This window comes from Crocuta crocuta, unplaced genomic scaffold (assembly GCF_008692635.1).
Source record: "Crocuta crocuta isolate KB4526 unplaced genomic scaffold, BGI_CrCroc_1.0 scaffold115, whole genome shotgun sequence".
Taxonomy (NCBI): Eukaryota; Metazoa; Chordata; class Mammalia; order Carnivora; family Hyaenidae; genus Crocuta; species Crocuta crocuta.
The window spans coordinates 2,624,191-2,640,620 of NW_027530575.1; the positions used below are offsets into that span (position 1 = coordinate 2,624,191).

Below are 16,430 nucleotides of genomic sequence, written 5' to 3' on the forward strand. Positions count from 1 at the left end.
AAATAAATAAAAATAAAGTAAAAGGAATTTTGGTGGGAAAAAATATGACACTATATACATAAATTCTAGGAGTGAGAGTAGTAAAATTTCAGTCTAAACTTAAGTGATCATCAACTTGTTTAGACTGCTGTATGCAGAAGATGTTATATACAAACCTAACCACAAATCAAAAACTACTAATAGATAAGCAAAGAATAAATAGAAATAGATCTAAGTGTATCTCTAAAGAAAGCCAACAAAGCATGGAAGAGAACAAGAGAAGAAAGAATCAGAGAAAACGTAGAAACAATGAGAAAACTTGCAGCCACTTTGGAAAACACTGTGGAGTTTCCTCAAAGAGTTGAAAATAGAACTATCCTATTACCGAGCAACTGCACAACTAGGTATTTATCCAAAGGATACACAAATGTTGGTTTGAGGTGGCACACCACCCTGATATTTATAGCAGCATTATCAACAACAGCCAAAATATGAAAGGAACCCAAATTTCCATCAACTGATGAATGCATAAAGAAGAGGTGGTGTATATATACAATATTTCTCAGCCATCAAAAAGAATGAAATCATTCCATATACAATGATGTAGGTGGAGCTAGACTGTATTATGCTATGTGAAACCAGAGAAAAACAAATGCCATATGATTTTATGCATGTGTGGAATGTAAAAAATAAAACAACATAGGAGGAGGAGACAAAAAAGAGAGAGAGAAACCGTAAGAGAGTCTTTAAAAAATTTTTTTAGCATTTATTTATTCTTTTTTAAAAAAATTTTTAAATGGTTTATTTCTGAGAGAGACAGAACGAACAGGGGAGGGTCATAGAGAGAGGGAGACACAGAATCTGAAACAGACTTCAGGCTCTGAGCTAGCTGTCAATATAGAGCCTGATGTGGGGCTCGAACCCACGAACCATGAGATCATGACCTGAGCCAAAGTCGGACACTTAACCGACTGAGCCACCCTGGCGCCCCTAACATTTATTTATTCTTGAGAGAGAGAGAGAGAGAGAGAGAGACAAAGCATGAGAGGGGGAGGGGAGGAGAGAAAGGAAACACAGAATCCAAAGCTGGATTCTGTGCTGAGGGGTCAGCACAGAGCCTGACTTGGAGCTAGAACCCGCAAACCACGAGATCATGACATGAGCCGAAGTTGGACACTTAAGCAACTGAGCCACCCAGGCGTCCCAAACCATAAAAGACTCTTAACTAAAGAGAACAAACTGAAGGGAGGTGGGCAGGGGATGGGCTAAGTGGGTGATGGGTATTAAGAAGGGCACTTGTTGTGAGAAGCACTTACATATAAGTGATGACTTTCTAATTCTGCTCCTGAAATTGCCCTCTATATTGTTCTATATATATTGCCCACTATATTAACTAACTAGAATTCAAATAAAAACTTGAAACAAAAATTAATCAATCAATCAATTAATTATTCAAAAAGAGAAAAAGAAAATACAATGATCCAAAATTTTGGGATGCAGCAAAAGTGGTTCTAAGAGGGAAGTTTATACAACAGGTATACCTGAAGAAGCAGAAAAGTCTCAAATAAACAACTTAACCTTGCACCTAAACAAGACATAAAAAGAAAATCCCATCTACACATAAAGGAAGTAATAAAGATTAGATCAGAAATAAATAATATAGACAGTAAAAAAAAAAAGAAAAAATAGAACAAACCAATGAAACCAATGAAATCAATTAAATTAATGAAAAATTCAACAAAATTGATAAAGCTCTATCAAGATTCATTAAAAAAAGAGAGAAAAGGAAAGAGAACTAAATAAACAAAATTAGTAATGAAAGAGGAGAAATAACCAATACCACAGAAATACAAGCAATTTTAACAGAATATTGTGTGAAACTAAATGCCAACAAACTGGACAACTAGCAAAAATGAATTAATTCATATAAAAATATAACCTACCAACACTAAAGCAGGAAGTAATAGAACATTTTGAACAGACCAATTACCAGCAATGAAATTGAATCCGTAATCAAAAATCTCCCAATGAACAAAAGTCAGATAGCTTTATAGGCAAATTCTACCAAACAATTAAAAAAGAATTAATGCTCAGTTTTCTTAAATGATCCCAAAAAATACGAGAGGAAGGAAAGCTTTCAAATTTATTCTATAAGACTAGTATTACCCTGATACCAAAATCAGATTAAGGCACCACAAAAAAAGAGAACTATTGACTAGTGTCTCTCATGGATATAAATGCAAAAGTCCTCAACAAAATATTAGCAAACTGAATCCAACAATATATTTAAAAAACCATATGCCACAATAAAGTGAGATTTATTCCCAGGATGCAAGGTGATTTAGTATTTTCACAACAATCATTGTGATACATCACATCAAAAAGATAAAGGATAAAAACCATATGATAATTTCAGCAGATATAGAAAAAGCATTTGACAAAATACAACATCCATTCATGATAGAAACATTCTGCAAAGTAGGCCTCCAGGGAACATATCTAAACATAATAAAGTTCATAAATGAAAAACCCACAGTCAACCTCATACTTAATGGTGAAAAATGGAGAGCTTTTCCCTTAAGGTTAGGAACATGATAAGATATCCACTCTCACCACTTTTTTACAACATAGTACGAGAAGCCCTAGCCATACCAATCAGACAATAAACTGAACTATGCCACTTATTGGAAACAACCAGGTAACAGGCTTGAGTATTTCTTTGTGAAGGACCTGACCCAGATATGGATGATGGCATGTTGTATGAATTCTTTGTCAAAATCTACCCCTCCAGTTTGCAGAGTGGTTTAGTTTCAAAGAGGTGTGTCTAAGGAGTCTGGTTTTGTGATAGTCACATATGTACTGGAACAGAAGTGATCCCTCTCTAAGTGCCAGGGAGCTGTCAGCCTGGCATCTAAACTAGAGTGGCTCAGGAGCCTGGCAATCCCCATAGTGAGCCAAGTGAAGTCGGTGAGATAGAGTCATAATTACAGTTACAGCTACAACCACTATTACTGACTGTACCAGAGCTACTATACCCACTGGGGCATGACCAGACCATAGGCAGCTGCATCTACAACTATCTCCAGTTTGATTACACACAGAGCATTATGTAAACATATGAAGAAGTTGGGGATGATGTATTGGAGGATGCCATGCCACAGCTGGATGTGATTGAAGCCAACAAGGAGCTACAGCAAGGAGCTGTAGAATGCACTGATGCACCATACCCTAGACAGTGTCCTCAGAGCACCGTGTCTTGAGTAGTCAGGACATAGGACAAGCCAGAATGGACTTTGTGAGGAAGGTAAGAGACTCATTTTTAACAACAACAACAAATATTGGAGTTTAACTTTTTGGAAATAATTTGTAAGATTTTAGTAATTGACTATTGCTGTAAAACTGCTACCTTCATTTTACAGTGAGTCATGTGAGTTTGAAAACCAAGGGGCCTACTCATAATGGTTGAATGAGATTAAAAAAAAAAAAAAGAATAAAGAAAACAATCCCATTTACAATAACATAATAAAATAAAATAAAATAAATAAAATAAAATAAAATAAAATACTGGGGCGCGTGGGTGGCTTAGTCGGTTACGTATCTGACTTCAGCTCAGGTCATGATCTCACAGTTTGTGAGTTTTGAGCCCTGTGTCAGGAGCTGAGAGCATGCAGCCTGCTTCAGATTCTGTATCTCTGTCTCTCTCTGCCCCTCCCTGCTTGCATTCTCTCTCTCTCTCTCTCTCTCTCTCTGTCTCTGTCTCTCTCTGACTCTCTCTCTCTATCTCAAAAATAAATAAACATTTAAAAAATGTCTTTTAAATTGAATAAAATACTTAGAAATAAACTTAGTCAAGGAGGCAAAAGGCATGTACACTGAAAACTACAAAACACTGCTAAAAATAATTGTTAAAAGACACAGAAAAATGGAAAGGTATCTTGTATTCATGGCTTGGAAGACTCACTGTAGTTAAAATGTCCATACTACCTAAAAAATGTACAGATTCAGTACAATCTCTATCATGATTTCAATGGCATTTTTCACACACACACAAAAAGAAAAAAATATCCTAAAATTCATATAGAACTAAAAAGAACCCCAAATAGTTAAAACAATCTTGACAAAGAAGAACAAAGCTTCAGGACACACACTTCCCTGTTTTTAAAACATATGACAAAGGTACAGTAATTAAAACTGTACGATACGGGACAAAAAACAGATCTGTAGACCAGTGGAACAAAATTGAGAGCTCAAAAATAAATTCACACGTATGGGTCTCCTGATTTTCAGTCATTATGGAGCATGAATCTGGGAAAACTGGATATATACATGAAATAGAATGAAACTGAACTCTCCTCTTAACACCATACACAGTTAGCAAGTCAAAATAAAGACTGAGGAAGATGTCTAATTGTAAAATTCCTAGAGGAAGACATAAAGGAAAAGCTTTGTGACATTTGTTTTGGCACTGATTTCTTGGGTATGACATCAGAAGCACGAGGACCAAAAGCATACATAGATAAGTCAGAACATATCACACAAAAAGCTTCTGCATGGCAAAAGAAAAATCAACAGTATGAAAAGGCAAAATGGGAAAATTAACAGAATGAAAAGGCAGAAAATGTTTTCAATATATATGTGATAAGAGGTTAATACTCAGTATATATATATAGAACTCAAATAACTCAATAGCAAAGTAAACAAATGAACCAATTAAAAATGGTCACATTGCTTGAATTATGACATTTCTCCAAAGAACCCATACCAATGGCTAAAAGGTATATGAAAAGATGATCAACTTCACTAGTCATCAGGGAAATGCAAATCAAAAACACAATTAAATCTCAACTTATACCTGTTAGGATTGCTGTTATTAAGAAAAAACAACAACAACAACAACAACAAAAAGCCCAGAAAATAAGTGTTGACAACCATGTGGAAAAATTAGAACCCTTGGACATTGCTATGGGGAATATAAACTGATGCAACCACTATGGAAAATAGTCTAAAGGATCCTCAAAAAATTAGAAATAGAACTACTGTATGATCCACCTGGGAGTTTATCTAAAAGGTCTGAAATTATGATCTTGAAGAGATATTTGCTCTCCCATGTTCATTGCACCATTATTCACAATAGCCAAGAGATAGAAACCACTCATATTTCTATTGACAGATGATTGGAAAAAGAAAGTGTGAAATATTTATATACACATATACATACATATGTATATAAATATATAAATGTACACTGAAAATTACAAAACATGGCTGAAAATAAGTTTTAAAATATACAGATAAATGGAAAGGTATCTTGTGCTCATGGGTTGGAAGACTCACTGTTATAAAAATATCCATAGTACCCAAACATATATATATATGTACATATATATGCATTTTTTTAGCCATAATAAAATCTTGTTCTATGCTACAACATGGATTAATTTTGAGGACGTTCTGCTAATTGAATAAGCTAGTTTCTGAAGGGTATATATGCATAATTTCACTTATATCTAAGATAGTTAAAACCATTAAAGCAGAAAATAGAATGTTGGTTGCCAGTAGCTAAGGAGAGAATAAATGAGAGTAGGTGTTCAATGAGTATAAAGTTTCAGTCATGAAAGCATAAAAGTTCTAGAATTCTACTATATAATATTGTGCTCATCATTAACAGTAATGTACTATATACTTAAGTTTTTATTAAAAGTGTAGATTTCATGTTATGTGCTACTTATCACAATATTTGTGTGAAATGTAGTGGTGGCTAGATTGAAGAAGAGAGTTGGGATAGTAGGATGTACTAATGTGTGATAGGATTATAGTGGAAAAAGGAAGAAGGCTTAATTTAGGATGGTAACAGATTATTTTTTTTTTACAAATTTATTTTTATCAGTAAGGAGAGAAAGAAGAATTGCTGTTCTATATTAGGTACATGATAGATGCAGAAAGAAAATAAAATGAGAATATTAATATCAGAGGCTGTTTTCAGATGAAAAGAGAACTTGAAATTAGGCAAATGTGAAAATATGAGAAAAAATGAAGAATTTTAAGTCCGCTTTTGCCATCTGTTGCTTACTGTATTTTGGCAATTTTGTATCATTTGGCATTTTAAAGATAGGTAATATTTGGCAAATAATAAGTATATCTTTTTAGATAGACATTTTAAGAAATGCTACTGTAAATTATCGGGGCATTTTGGAAGTGCTTATTTATTTGAGGTATTAATACATACACTTATTTTTAAAAGTAGAATGATACATTTGTCTTTTGTTCTATCTTTACTCATCTAACCCATTTTTCTTTTTTCTCTGAAACACAAAAAATAAAAACAAGTAATATCAAAATATAAAAATATATCTTTTAAAAAATCTGTGAAAGAAAAAGCAAAATAAAACATCTGAACAGACCCTTCATTTTGAAAATATTTAAGAGTCAGTGTGGAAAAGGGATACAAAAAGTTAGTCAACATAATTTTGTTTAAGGAAATCCTAAAAAAAAGTTTTGAGAAATCCCCACTACATACCAGTTAGAATGACTAAAACCCTAAACACTGAAAATATCAAATGTTGGTGATGGTGTGTAACAACAGGACCTCTTTATTCATTGCGGGTAGGAATGCAAATTGGGACAGGCTCTTTGGAAGACAATTTGGTAAGGTAAACATCAAGATAAATATAGATACATCGTATGATACAACAATAGTCATATTCTCAATGTTTAGGTAGATACTTCTCCAAAACCTGTTTTTAAACCAAGTTAGTGTTTAAGAGATGTCCTGAATTGGAAAAAGTGGATAAGACTATTATATCTCCCCATCAATGAGTCTTGGATGTAGGGTGTCCCTGAATATTGGCCATGATCTTAGGTAAGGAGCCCCTTGTGATAGACAGTAACCCAGAAAAAAAGATGTAGCTGCTAGCTATAAGCAGTCAAACTTCCTAGAAGTTTGGAAGATAAATTCCTTGGTCATTACGGTGATCTCTCTGGGTGGCACACCAGAATATCAACTAAATCTTGTTTTCCTCTTTAGAACTGTAATTCTCTTCCCTGAATTAGAATTGAAGGTAGTTTGGTGGCTTTTGTCAGAGATTTTGTAGGTTCTTTATTACAGTCCTTTCCTACTCTATTATTTTCTTGTATATGAATTCATATGCATACTAACACTTTATATATTACATGTAATTTTTCTTAGTAAAATAATGATAATATTATCGTAGCTTCATTTTGTTAGGTCCTGTTTCTAAATGGATATTAAAGTAAGGTATATTCTAAGAGAATTCTAGTCAGTTGCAAAGAAGCTCAGTAACTTTACACAATTTTATTTCAGAAGCTCCTCATATGAATTCTGGTCAGGAAATTTCTTAAATCTCTTTTTAAGTTTTAGTTTGACCCTCTGAAAATTCCCATCTCTTTCATACTACTTTCTTGTTGGCTTTATCTCTTTTAAGTCAGATCTTGAATTGGTGGCAAAGAGAAAAGGAAATACTTGACAATTCACTCTACACTCCTTTATAATACAATGTTGTGACAAATATGTTTTCCATTTTTTGACAAAACACGTAAGTTATGTGTCCCTTCCATAATTGAAAGGATTTCCTTTATGAGATCATTTTTGAGAAAACACAGTTCCAAGTGTCTGATACCCTTCATGAAGTCAATCATAACTCCTGCTGCCCTGAGCACCAGAAATTTACGACTCAATTCAGATAGCAAGGAAACATCTTTTAAGATGAATTTCCATATTCTTGTGTTAAACTATGAATTGTGCTATGAAAACCATTGTATCCAATTTTTGGTAGGTTTTTCCCCCACATATTTATATTCCTTAGGCTAATTTAGTGAGATTTTAGGTAGAAAGCAAAATCTTGAAATGAAACTATACTTAGTATACAATGTTTAAATACATGGAATTTCCCAAATGAATAAGTTTTGAAATTACATTATAGTTTATATATCAAAATGTGGATTTTTAAGTATTCAAAATGGCAAGCATCAATTGATAGTCAAATACATTTTGATACAATATCCCATGATTACTACTATTCAAAGTGATTTTTCTAAGTCATGCATACTCATGACATGTATCTTATAAAAGCAAATTTAATTTAATTTAATTCACATTAATTTAATTCAATTTAACTCAGCCATTATTAAGGATTCAGCTACTTTAAGGCTATAATTTTGGTTTAATCTGCAGTTTATAGAATATGCAAGCTTGAATGTACAATGTGCTTCCAAGGTTATAAAAAAATCAAATAAACATTGTGAGAAGCCTCAGAGATTTATCCTTTCAGAAAAAAGATTAGATTTAGAAATGTACTATTAATAAAAAAGGAAAAAGAAAACAATTTTACATAATTGTCTAATGAATTAAAATGATTTTTAAAATGAAAAATAATCTTGTAAGATTTAGTACATAAATTTGTCCTTTAGGATTAATAAATACTAACTCTGTTATTCTGTAAGATTTATAAAAGTTGTTGATTAAAAGCTCTCAGATTATATGTTCTTACCCAATAGCAATTTACATGTGTTTTTCTCCTTAAAATTCATGGAAGTTAAAATGCTTTACGACTAGTCAGGTTTTATTTGAGGACATAAAAATTTTCATATTTAAAAGGGCATTCAAATAACAAAACAAGAAAGTCATAGCACTTATATAAGTATACATCAGTCTATTTATTAATATGCTTGTATAATGATAAATTATGCAAAATTTTATTTATGATAATCTCTGTTTCTTAAGATAGAGGCTTAGTATAGAAAATATGTTTTGTAATTATTGATTTCAATATCTGTGATTTAAACACTCTTTTATGTGATATATTTCATGATATTAAACATTTAAAAACAAAAGGAATAAATAATAAAAGAACACAAAAGCATTGTAAAAGTCTCTTCTGTTCCCCATTTATTGCTAGAAATATGATATTCAACTAAAGGCATTACACTTAGAATGAATTCACAGCCTTAACAGGGGCCTAGTATTCAATATTCCTCAGTCCTGATGCAGATATTATTATATAGCTTATATTTTATGTATTTATTTTTATTTTAGAGACAGAGAGAGCACGAGCAGGGAAGGGGTCAGAGGGAGAAAGAGAATCTTAATCAGGTTCCATGCTCAGCACAAAGCCCAATGCTGAGCTTGATCCCACGATCCTGGGATGTGACCCGAGCTGAAACCAAGAGTCAAATGTTCAACCGACTGAGCCACCCAGCCACTCCAACTTATCTTTTAAAGTATCCTTTGCTTTCCACATTTTTTTTTTTTTTTGGTATCTTATACGTCTCTAATGGGAGCCAGGATTCCTGCCTAATGTAAAAATTAGGCAATTTGGGATATCCAAAAGTAAAGTTTTAATCATGTCTCTAAGACATATTAAAGTTTGTTGATCATAACAATGAGAGCATTAAAAACATAAGCATTAAAGTACCATATATTCTTTCCTGCTCTTTTATGTGTATAAGGACAGGACGGGTCAGTGGGAATTTTAGCCTAGATTATAATGTATATCTTTAAATGAACTTGGGATGTCATATTAATCCCTTCTATTTTAGTCCTTATCTTCAAGTTACTGCTGGCCAGTGAGGTTAGCAAGGGATACACGGGAGATCTAAATGTCTTAGAGAAAGTGAGTAAGTACAGTAAATATAAGATAACATAGTAATAAACAGGTTTATATTACATAAGTATTATGTATATAAACTGTTTCATCAACAAATATGTAGATATGTAAAATGTGTCCAATTCCAAGTCAAACTTGTATCTATGTTTTCATTAGGGACTGATTTTCTAATTTTCTGTTTGGTGTGAAACAAATAGATTTATCCACACAATAAGTAGAGTTGTACAACAGCAGATAATCACTTCTAGAAAATCAGATAATGCTGTTTATCACTTACTTATTGAATATGACATATATTAGTTTCAAATTGATATACTTAAAAGAATTTAATGGATAAGTGATTGGGCTTACTATTTAAGGGAAAAACAGAATTCTTTTAAATGATAAAACAATAGCTCTATATTTTTAGAAAAGCTCTACATATTTTCAAGCTCATTCGATTATAATAATTTTGGAAAATATTATTTTATTATAAACAGATGAAGTGTTATTAATAGTGGCAACTATATTATAGAAATTATGGTGCAATACATAGTGTGAATTTAATAATATCATAAGGAAATAGGCCTTGGTTAATTTAAGTGGTATGGAATTTTCAATGTCTTCAAAATGCTGACTAAAGCAAACATCTTGTCTTTGACCTTCTTTACTCATGCAGCACAATTAATTGCATTTCTGCATGATGGACTGTTCCATTCTCTTTATTTATCTAAACATGAATTTGCCTTATAGTTCATTTGACTTTGAAAAAAAATTTTTGACACTTGTATGCTGAAAATTTAGGGTCATACCAGTACTTTATTATCAGTCTCAGGGACATAAATAGAACAACAGTGGACAAGATGGAAGGCTTTGAATATTTTATAAAATGTGATCATTTGCATCAGCATATTCAAGACAGTCCAACTGCTTTTTGCTTTTTGCATTATCACACTATTATAGTACTTCCTTGTGTGTTTATATATGTGTGTATGTGAGAGACTAAAAGAAACATAGATAGGCAGAGAGAGCAGAAGAGAGAGAGAGTGAGAGAGAGAACAAGAGAGAGAGACTTTATGGGGAAAAGGAAACAATTTGACTTTTAAGTTAGACTTAAATAATTTTTTTGGTAAGTGCTTTCCTGAAAAGTGTCATAACATTTTCCTAGTTCTACTGCTTTGTTTATACAGATGTGATAATGTGATATCTGGTAGAAATTTAGTACATATTTGAAATTATAATTCATAAATCAATGGTGGGTATTATCAGTGTTCCGAGAGCAATAAATGATAAGAAGTGGATTTTCCCCAATCTTCGAAAAAACTGATAGATTTCAATGAAGAAAATGTCAGCTAACTTGGTCAAACATAATAGTTTTCCCAGTAACTCACTGTAGGACATAACCAATAAAGAAAAATGCTTAAAATAACTACTTAGCTCCAGAAAATATTCTGAAGAAAAAAAGAAATAGGTGATAGAAAAAGTCTTTAAGGTTTTCACACTAGGATAATGATTTCAAGCTTTCATGCTTTCAACATTGTCTGGATTTAATTTTCTTCAAATGCTAGGTTGCCAGGATCTCCAAATATCCATTAATTTTTAAAAAGTGAGAGAAGGAAAAAAAGTAACATGTGTTTATAGAATATATATATTCTCCACATATTTCTCCAAAGTTTGTGTTTATATTGTTTCACCAAAGAATTATTCCAAACTGACTTAGTACAAAGAGGGAATATGAAGTTAGTTTCTTATACTGAAAAGGATTTCATATCATAGTTGAACAGCATGAAGTAGTTTTAAGCTTCATATATATATTACTGAAATTGATTCTGAAATTCAGTCTTCTTAAAATGCTTGAGACTTAATTGTCCAAGAACCCTGTTACTTTTAGTAAAAGCAAAAACATTTGTAGCTATATTTATCATGTGTCAACAATTTACATTTAAAATGATAATAATGGTGCCTTCAAAGATCATTGCATATGTAATATGCCATGCAATGAAGGCTAAGCACTTTACATGCATGCCTCATGAAGTGTTGAAGAAGTAAGAAATTTAACGGAAACCTCACAGCTAGCAGATGGTTTATTTGAAACCTGAAGCAAGCCACTCTGAACTTGAAGCTCATGGGGTCTTAACCATTCTGTTATTTAATGATGACTGAACTCTAAATGTCTATGAACACAGTTATAAAATGATTTATTTGGGAAGTTCAAAGAAAAAAAAAGATTGTTCTGATTAATGTTGTGAGTTTTTAAAATTTTATTTATTTTGAGAGAGAGAGAGGCAGAGAGAGAGAGAGAAAGAGAGAGAGTGGGGAGGGGTAGAGAGAGAGGGAGAATCCCAAGCAGGGTCCATGCTGTCAGCACAGAGCCTGATGCTGGGCCCAATCCCACTAACCATGAGATCATGACCTGGCCCAAAATCAAGAGTCCAGAAGCTATGGGGCGCCCGGGTGGCTTAGTCGGTTAAGCGTCCGACTTTCGCTTAGGTCATGATCTCGCGGTTCGTGGGTTCGAGCCCCGCGTCGGGCTCCGTGCTGACTGCCAGCTCAGAGCCTGGAGCCTGTTTCAGAGTCTGTCACTCCCTCTCGCTCTGACCCTCCCATGCTCATGCTGTCCCTCTCTCTCCTAGAAATAAATAAAACATTTTAAAAAAATTAAAAAAAAAAAAAGAGTCCAGAAGCTTAATCAACTGAGCGACCCAGGCACCCCAATATTGTGTTTTGAATACATGGTTTTGCATAAAAAATTACATATGTGTTTTGAATAACAAATGTAATCCTGGAGGCTATGTAACTATGTATATTTTTTAAAGGGCATAATGTTAAGTATATATCATAGCCCTTCAGTAAACCTTCATTTTATAAATTATCATATTTATACATTTTATTTTCAAATATTAAATAACAACTTTGTTTACAAGTAGGGTAAAAGGCAAATGATACTGTAAATATGTGAAATATAGGGAAAATGAATTTCATGGAGTACAAAGTCAAAAATATTTGGGATTTCAGAAATAACAACTGCTAACTTGGTTGTGGTTTGTTTTATAGAAAAAAAGCCATATCATTTATATTGTTGCAAAAAGGTTTTAAATAATAATAGACTCTTTAGACTTAGAGTTCTCTAATGAATAAACTGATTTTTTTTCTAAAAATAGCTCAGTAGATAGAAAGTTGGGTTAAATTCAATTAATCCTATCTGTGCAACTAACTTCCCAGGAATGCCTCTTTCCTCTCTATTTACTTGATTCAAGAATGGTTATTTATGGAAGAGGGTAATTTGGATAGTGGGAATAGCTCAATATCCATCCACGAACATTGATGATTGGGAATACTTACAAGACCCTTTACCATGTGAGAATTTTAAGTAATTTTATTCCCCTCTGGAGGTGTCACAAGGAAGGAGCAGTGAGAACAAAATTTTTTGAAAGTCTCATGTGTTTAGATATACAATGAAAGAATGTTCTAGAGGGAGACTGGAGAAATACACATTATTCTCCCATTATTTGATGGTTGGAGCTGTGTTTTCTTGTTTGCTCTCCATTTCTTTCTCTCCTTATGTTTCTCTCTTCATTCACTTTCTTCTTTGCATCTTGCTCATTCTATGTTAGTATCACCTTCATACATTCACATTGTTCATTTTACATATTAGGTGAATATTTGTATATCAACAGATCAGTCAGTACTATAAAGAATGACAAGATGCTCAACATCACTCATCATCAGGGAAATGCAAATCAAAATTACAATGAGATACCACCTCATGGCTGTCAGAATGGCTAAAATTAGCAACATAGGAAACAACAAGGATGACATGGATGTGGAGAAAGGGGAACCTTCTTGCACCATTGGTAGTCATGCAGACTGGTGCAGCCACTCTGGAAAACAGTATGGAGGTCCTCAGAAAGTTAAGAAAGAACTGCCATGTAATCCAGCTACTATACTATTAGGCATTTATCCAAAGAATACAAAAATACTAATTCAAAGGATACATGCACCCTGGTCTTTATAACAACATTATCTACAATAGCCAAAATATTGAAACAGACCAAATGTCAATTGACTGATGAATGGTTAAAGATGTTGTTTATATATACAATGGAATATTATTCTGCCACAAAAAAGAGTGGAATCTTGCCTTTTGAAATACCATGGATGAAGCCAGACATTATTATTCTAAGTGAAATAAGTAAGTCAGAGAAAGACAAATACCATATGATTTCACTCATATGTGGAATTTAAAGAACAAAATATACAAGCAAAGGGCAAAAAAGATAGAGGGTGGGAGGGATATGGAGGGGTGCAAACCAAAAAACAAACACTTAACTAAAGAGGATAAACTGATGGTTAATGGAGGGGCGATGGGTGGAAGGGACAGATGAAATAGGTGATGGGGATTAAGGAGTGCATTTGTTATGATGAGCACCAGGGGATGTAGGGAAGTGTTGAATAACTTTATTGTAAACCTGACACTAATGTTACACTCTACATAAACTAATTGTAATTTAATTAAAAGCTTAAAAAATTAGTGTAAAGAAAAAAAAAGTTAATATTAGTCAGATACCCAAGATAAGGTCAAGATTGCCTCCATCTAAGCAAAAGTTTATCATATTTGTGTATGTGTGTGTGTGTTCAACATAGTAGACATCTCTAAATTCAATTCCTTTCTTTTGTCATCCAAAGACCCACAGTGGCTATATGATCAAACAATGATGACATTACCTTTCAAAAAATACTAGTAAATATATTTCTAAGTAGGTTAAATATTATAAAAATCATGGTGTAGAATGCTTTCATATTACTGTTGTATAATTAACATTTAGTTGTATTAAATTCTATAGATAAATATTATGTAATGTTTCTATATTGTCTTATGACCTTTAAACTTAAGAAGTTACAAGAATTATTTACTAATGTGATTGTAGACTTTGACCCATATCTCATTTTCAGAAAACAAGGCCTTTATCTGTTCATTTTTCCCTATGATAGTATCATTTGATTTCACTTATATAGAATATTTCTTCTCACTACATCTCATTTTTGATAAATATAAGATATATCTTATATCTTATATCTTAAAAATTAGATATTTTGTCATAATTTCAAAATAAAGTGTTCCTATACTAGCAAGAGTAATTGTTTAAGTCAAATAAAGTTACATAGTCCAAAATTAACTAATTTGTACTTATAATGTAATACTGGGAAAAACAAATCTATAACTATAAATGTTATTTCTTTTAAAGTAACTTATATTTTGGAGATAGGAATACACCTCATTTTTTATGTCTTACATATGTTTTGTGCCAACATCTATGGCATTTCTAGAAAAAAGAAGTTAATATTCTTCTATAAATGAGGGAACATATATATAGAAACTTTTCCCTACTTGCTGACAAAGGGTGACAGGATATCCCACCCCAACAGATGTCACTTTGGCATAAGCATTATTTTGAGTAAAAGGCACTCAAAAACAGTGAATGTGAGAAAAACAGTCTGACCTTCTTACTTTTTCTTAAAAGCAGGAGTTGAAATGAAATGCCTATGTGAAAAATGTCCTCCCTGTCTAGAAGTAACATTCTTATCATCTAGAGCAAGAAGCTAACATAGAATATTATGTATAAATGATTCTATACAAACAGAACTTGTCAAAATAATTCTTGTCTTCCTTTATCCTCTCTACATAATTACTCTTCCATAATTTCTCTTTGTTTAACCTACTATAAAAGCATATAAGTTCAACCATTCCTTTGGGTCTTCATTCCTTGTGAGAACTCTGTCATGTAAAAGTTATATAAATGTGTATGCTTTTCTCCTGTTAATCTGTCTTATGTCAATTTAATTCTCAAGCCCAGCTGGAAAACCCTGAGAGAGTGAAGGTAAAAGTTTGCCTCCTCCACACTAAACTATTATTTTGTGAATTATATATTAGTTTTTCTTATATCAGTATTTCCTAGTTTCTTTAAAAATCTTCCAGAATTGAAGAAAATGGTTTTAACTGAAGTTCACATTAAGCTGAGAAATTGGAAAAAAATAGTATTTTATATCACAATGTTTATAGAATATCTGTGAAAAAGTAACCAAAAAATCCTCAAAATGTGAATGCACATATTGTTAAAATATTTAAACCTTGTAAATCTTTATAAAATATTACCCTTGCTATTCTGAAGTTAGTTAAATCACCATAAAAATAGATTAAGAACAGCAAGGAATGATATAGAATCAAACATTAAAAACATAGCTGGTATAAGGCCTTTGTATTATACCTGGTAAAAATTCTAATATTATCTATTAATAATATTTCATAATCTCCTATTTCATGGATACATATATCAATATTTATGACATACGACTCTAAAAAGGAATAACACTTGTTTTCTTACTAAAAATAAAATTAAGGTGCACCTGGTGGCTCAGTTGGTTAAAGCGTCTGACTTCGGTTCAGGTCATGATCTCACAGTTTATGGGTTTGAGTCCCACATTGGGCTCTGTACTGACAGCCAGCTCAGAGCCTGGAGCCTGTTTCAGATTCTGTGTCTCCCTCTCTCTCTGACCCTCCCCTGTTCATGCTGTCTCTCTCTCTCTCAGAAATAAATTTAAAAAAATTTAAAATTTNACAACCCATAATTTGTTCGGTCAACTATAAGTTGTCAGAACATATTTGCAGTTAAATATGTATAGTAATATCTGTCTGCTTAAAAGTCTAAATAGTTGACATATTTACAGAAACAAAATGAATTGTTAGNATTTCATTGCTTGGATAAGCAGTTTTGATTATTATTTATATTATAATGAAAGTAAAACTAAAATCAAATAAAGGAAATCACATAAAATTATTTCTCACAAAAA

The 16,430-nt window shown here is 32.4% G+C and overlaps 1 pseudogene; it reads left to right on the forward strand.

The window, feature by feature from the left end:
* The window catches only part of LOC144234622 (tRNA selenocysteine 1-associated protein 1 pseudogene), a 50,543-nt pseudogene extending 47,304 nt beyond the window's left edge, over window positions 1-3,239 (forward strand).
* Window positions 3,240-16,430: the final 13,191 nt, after the last annotated feature.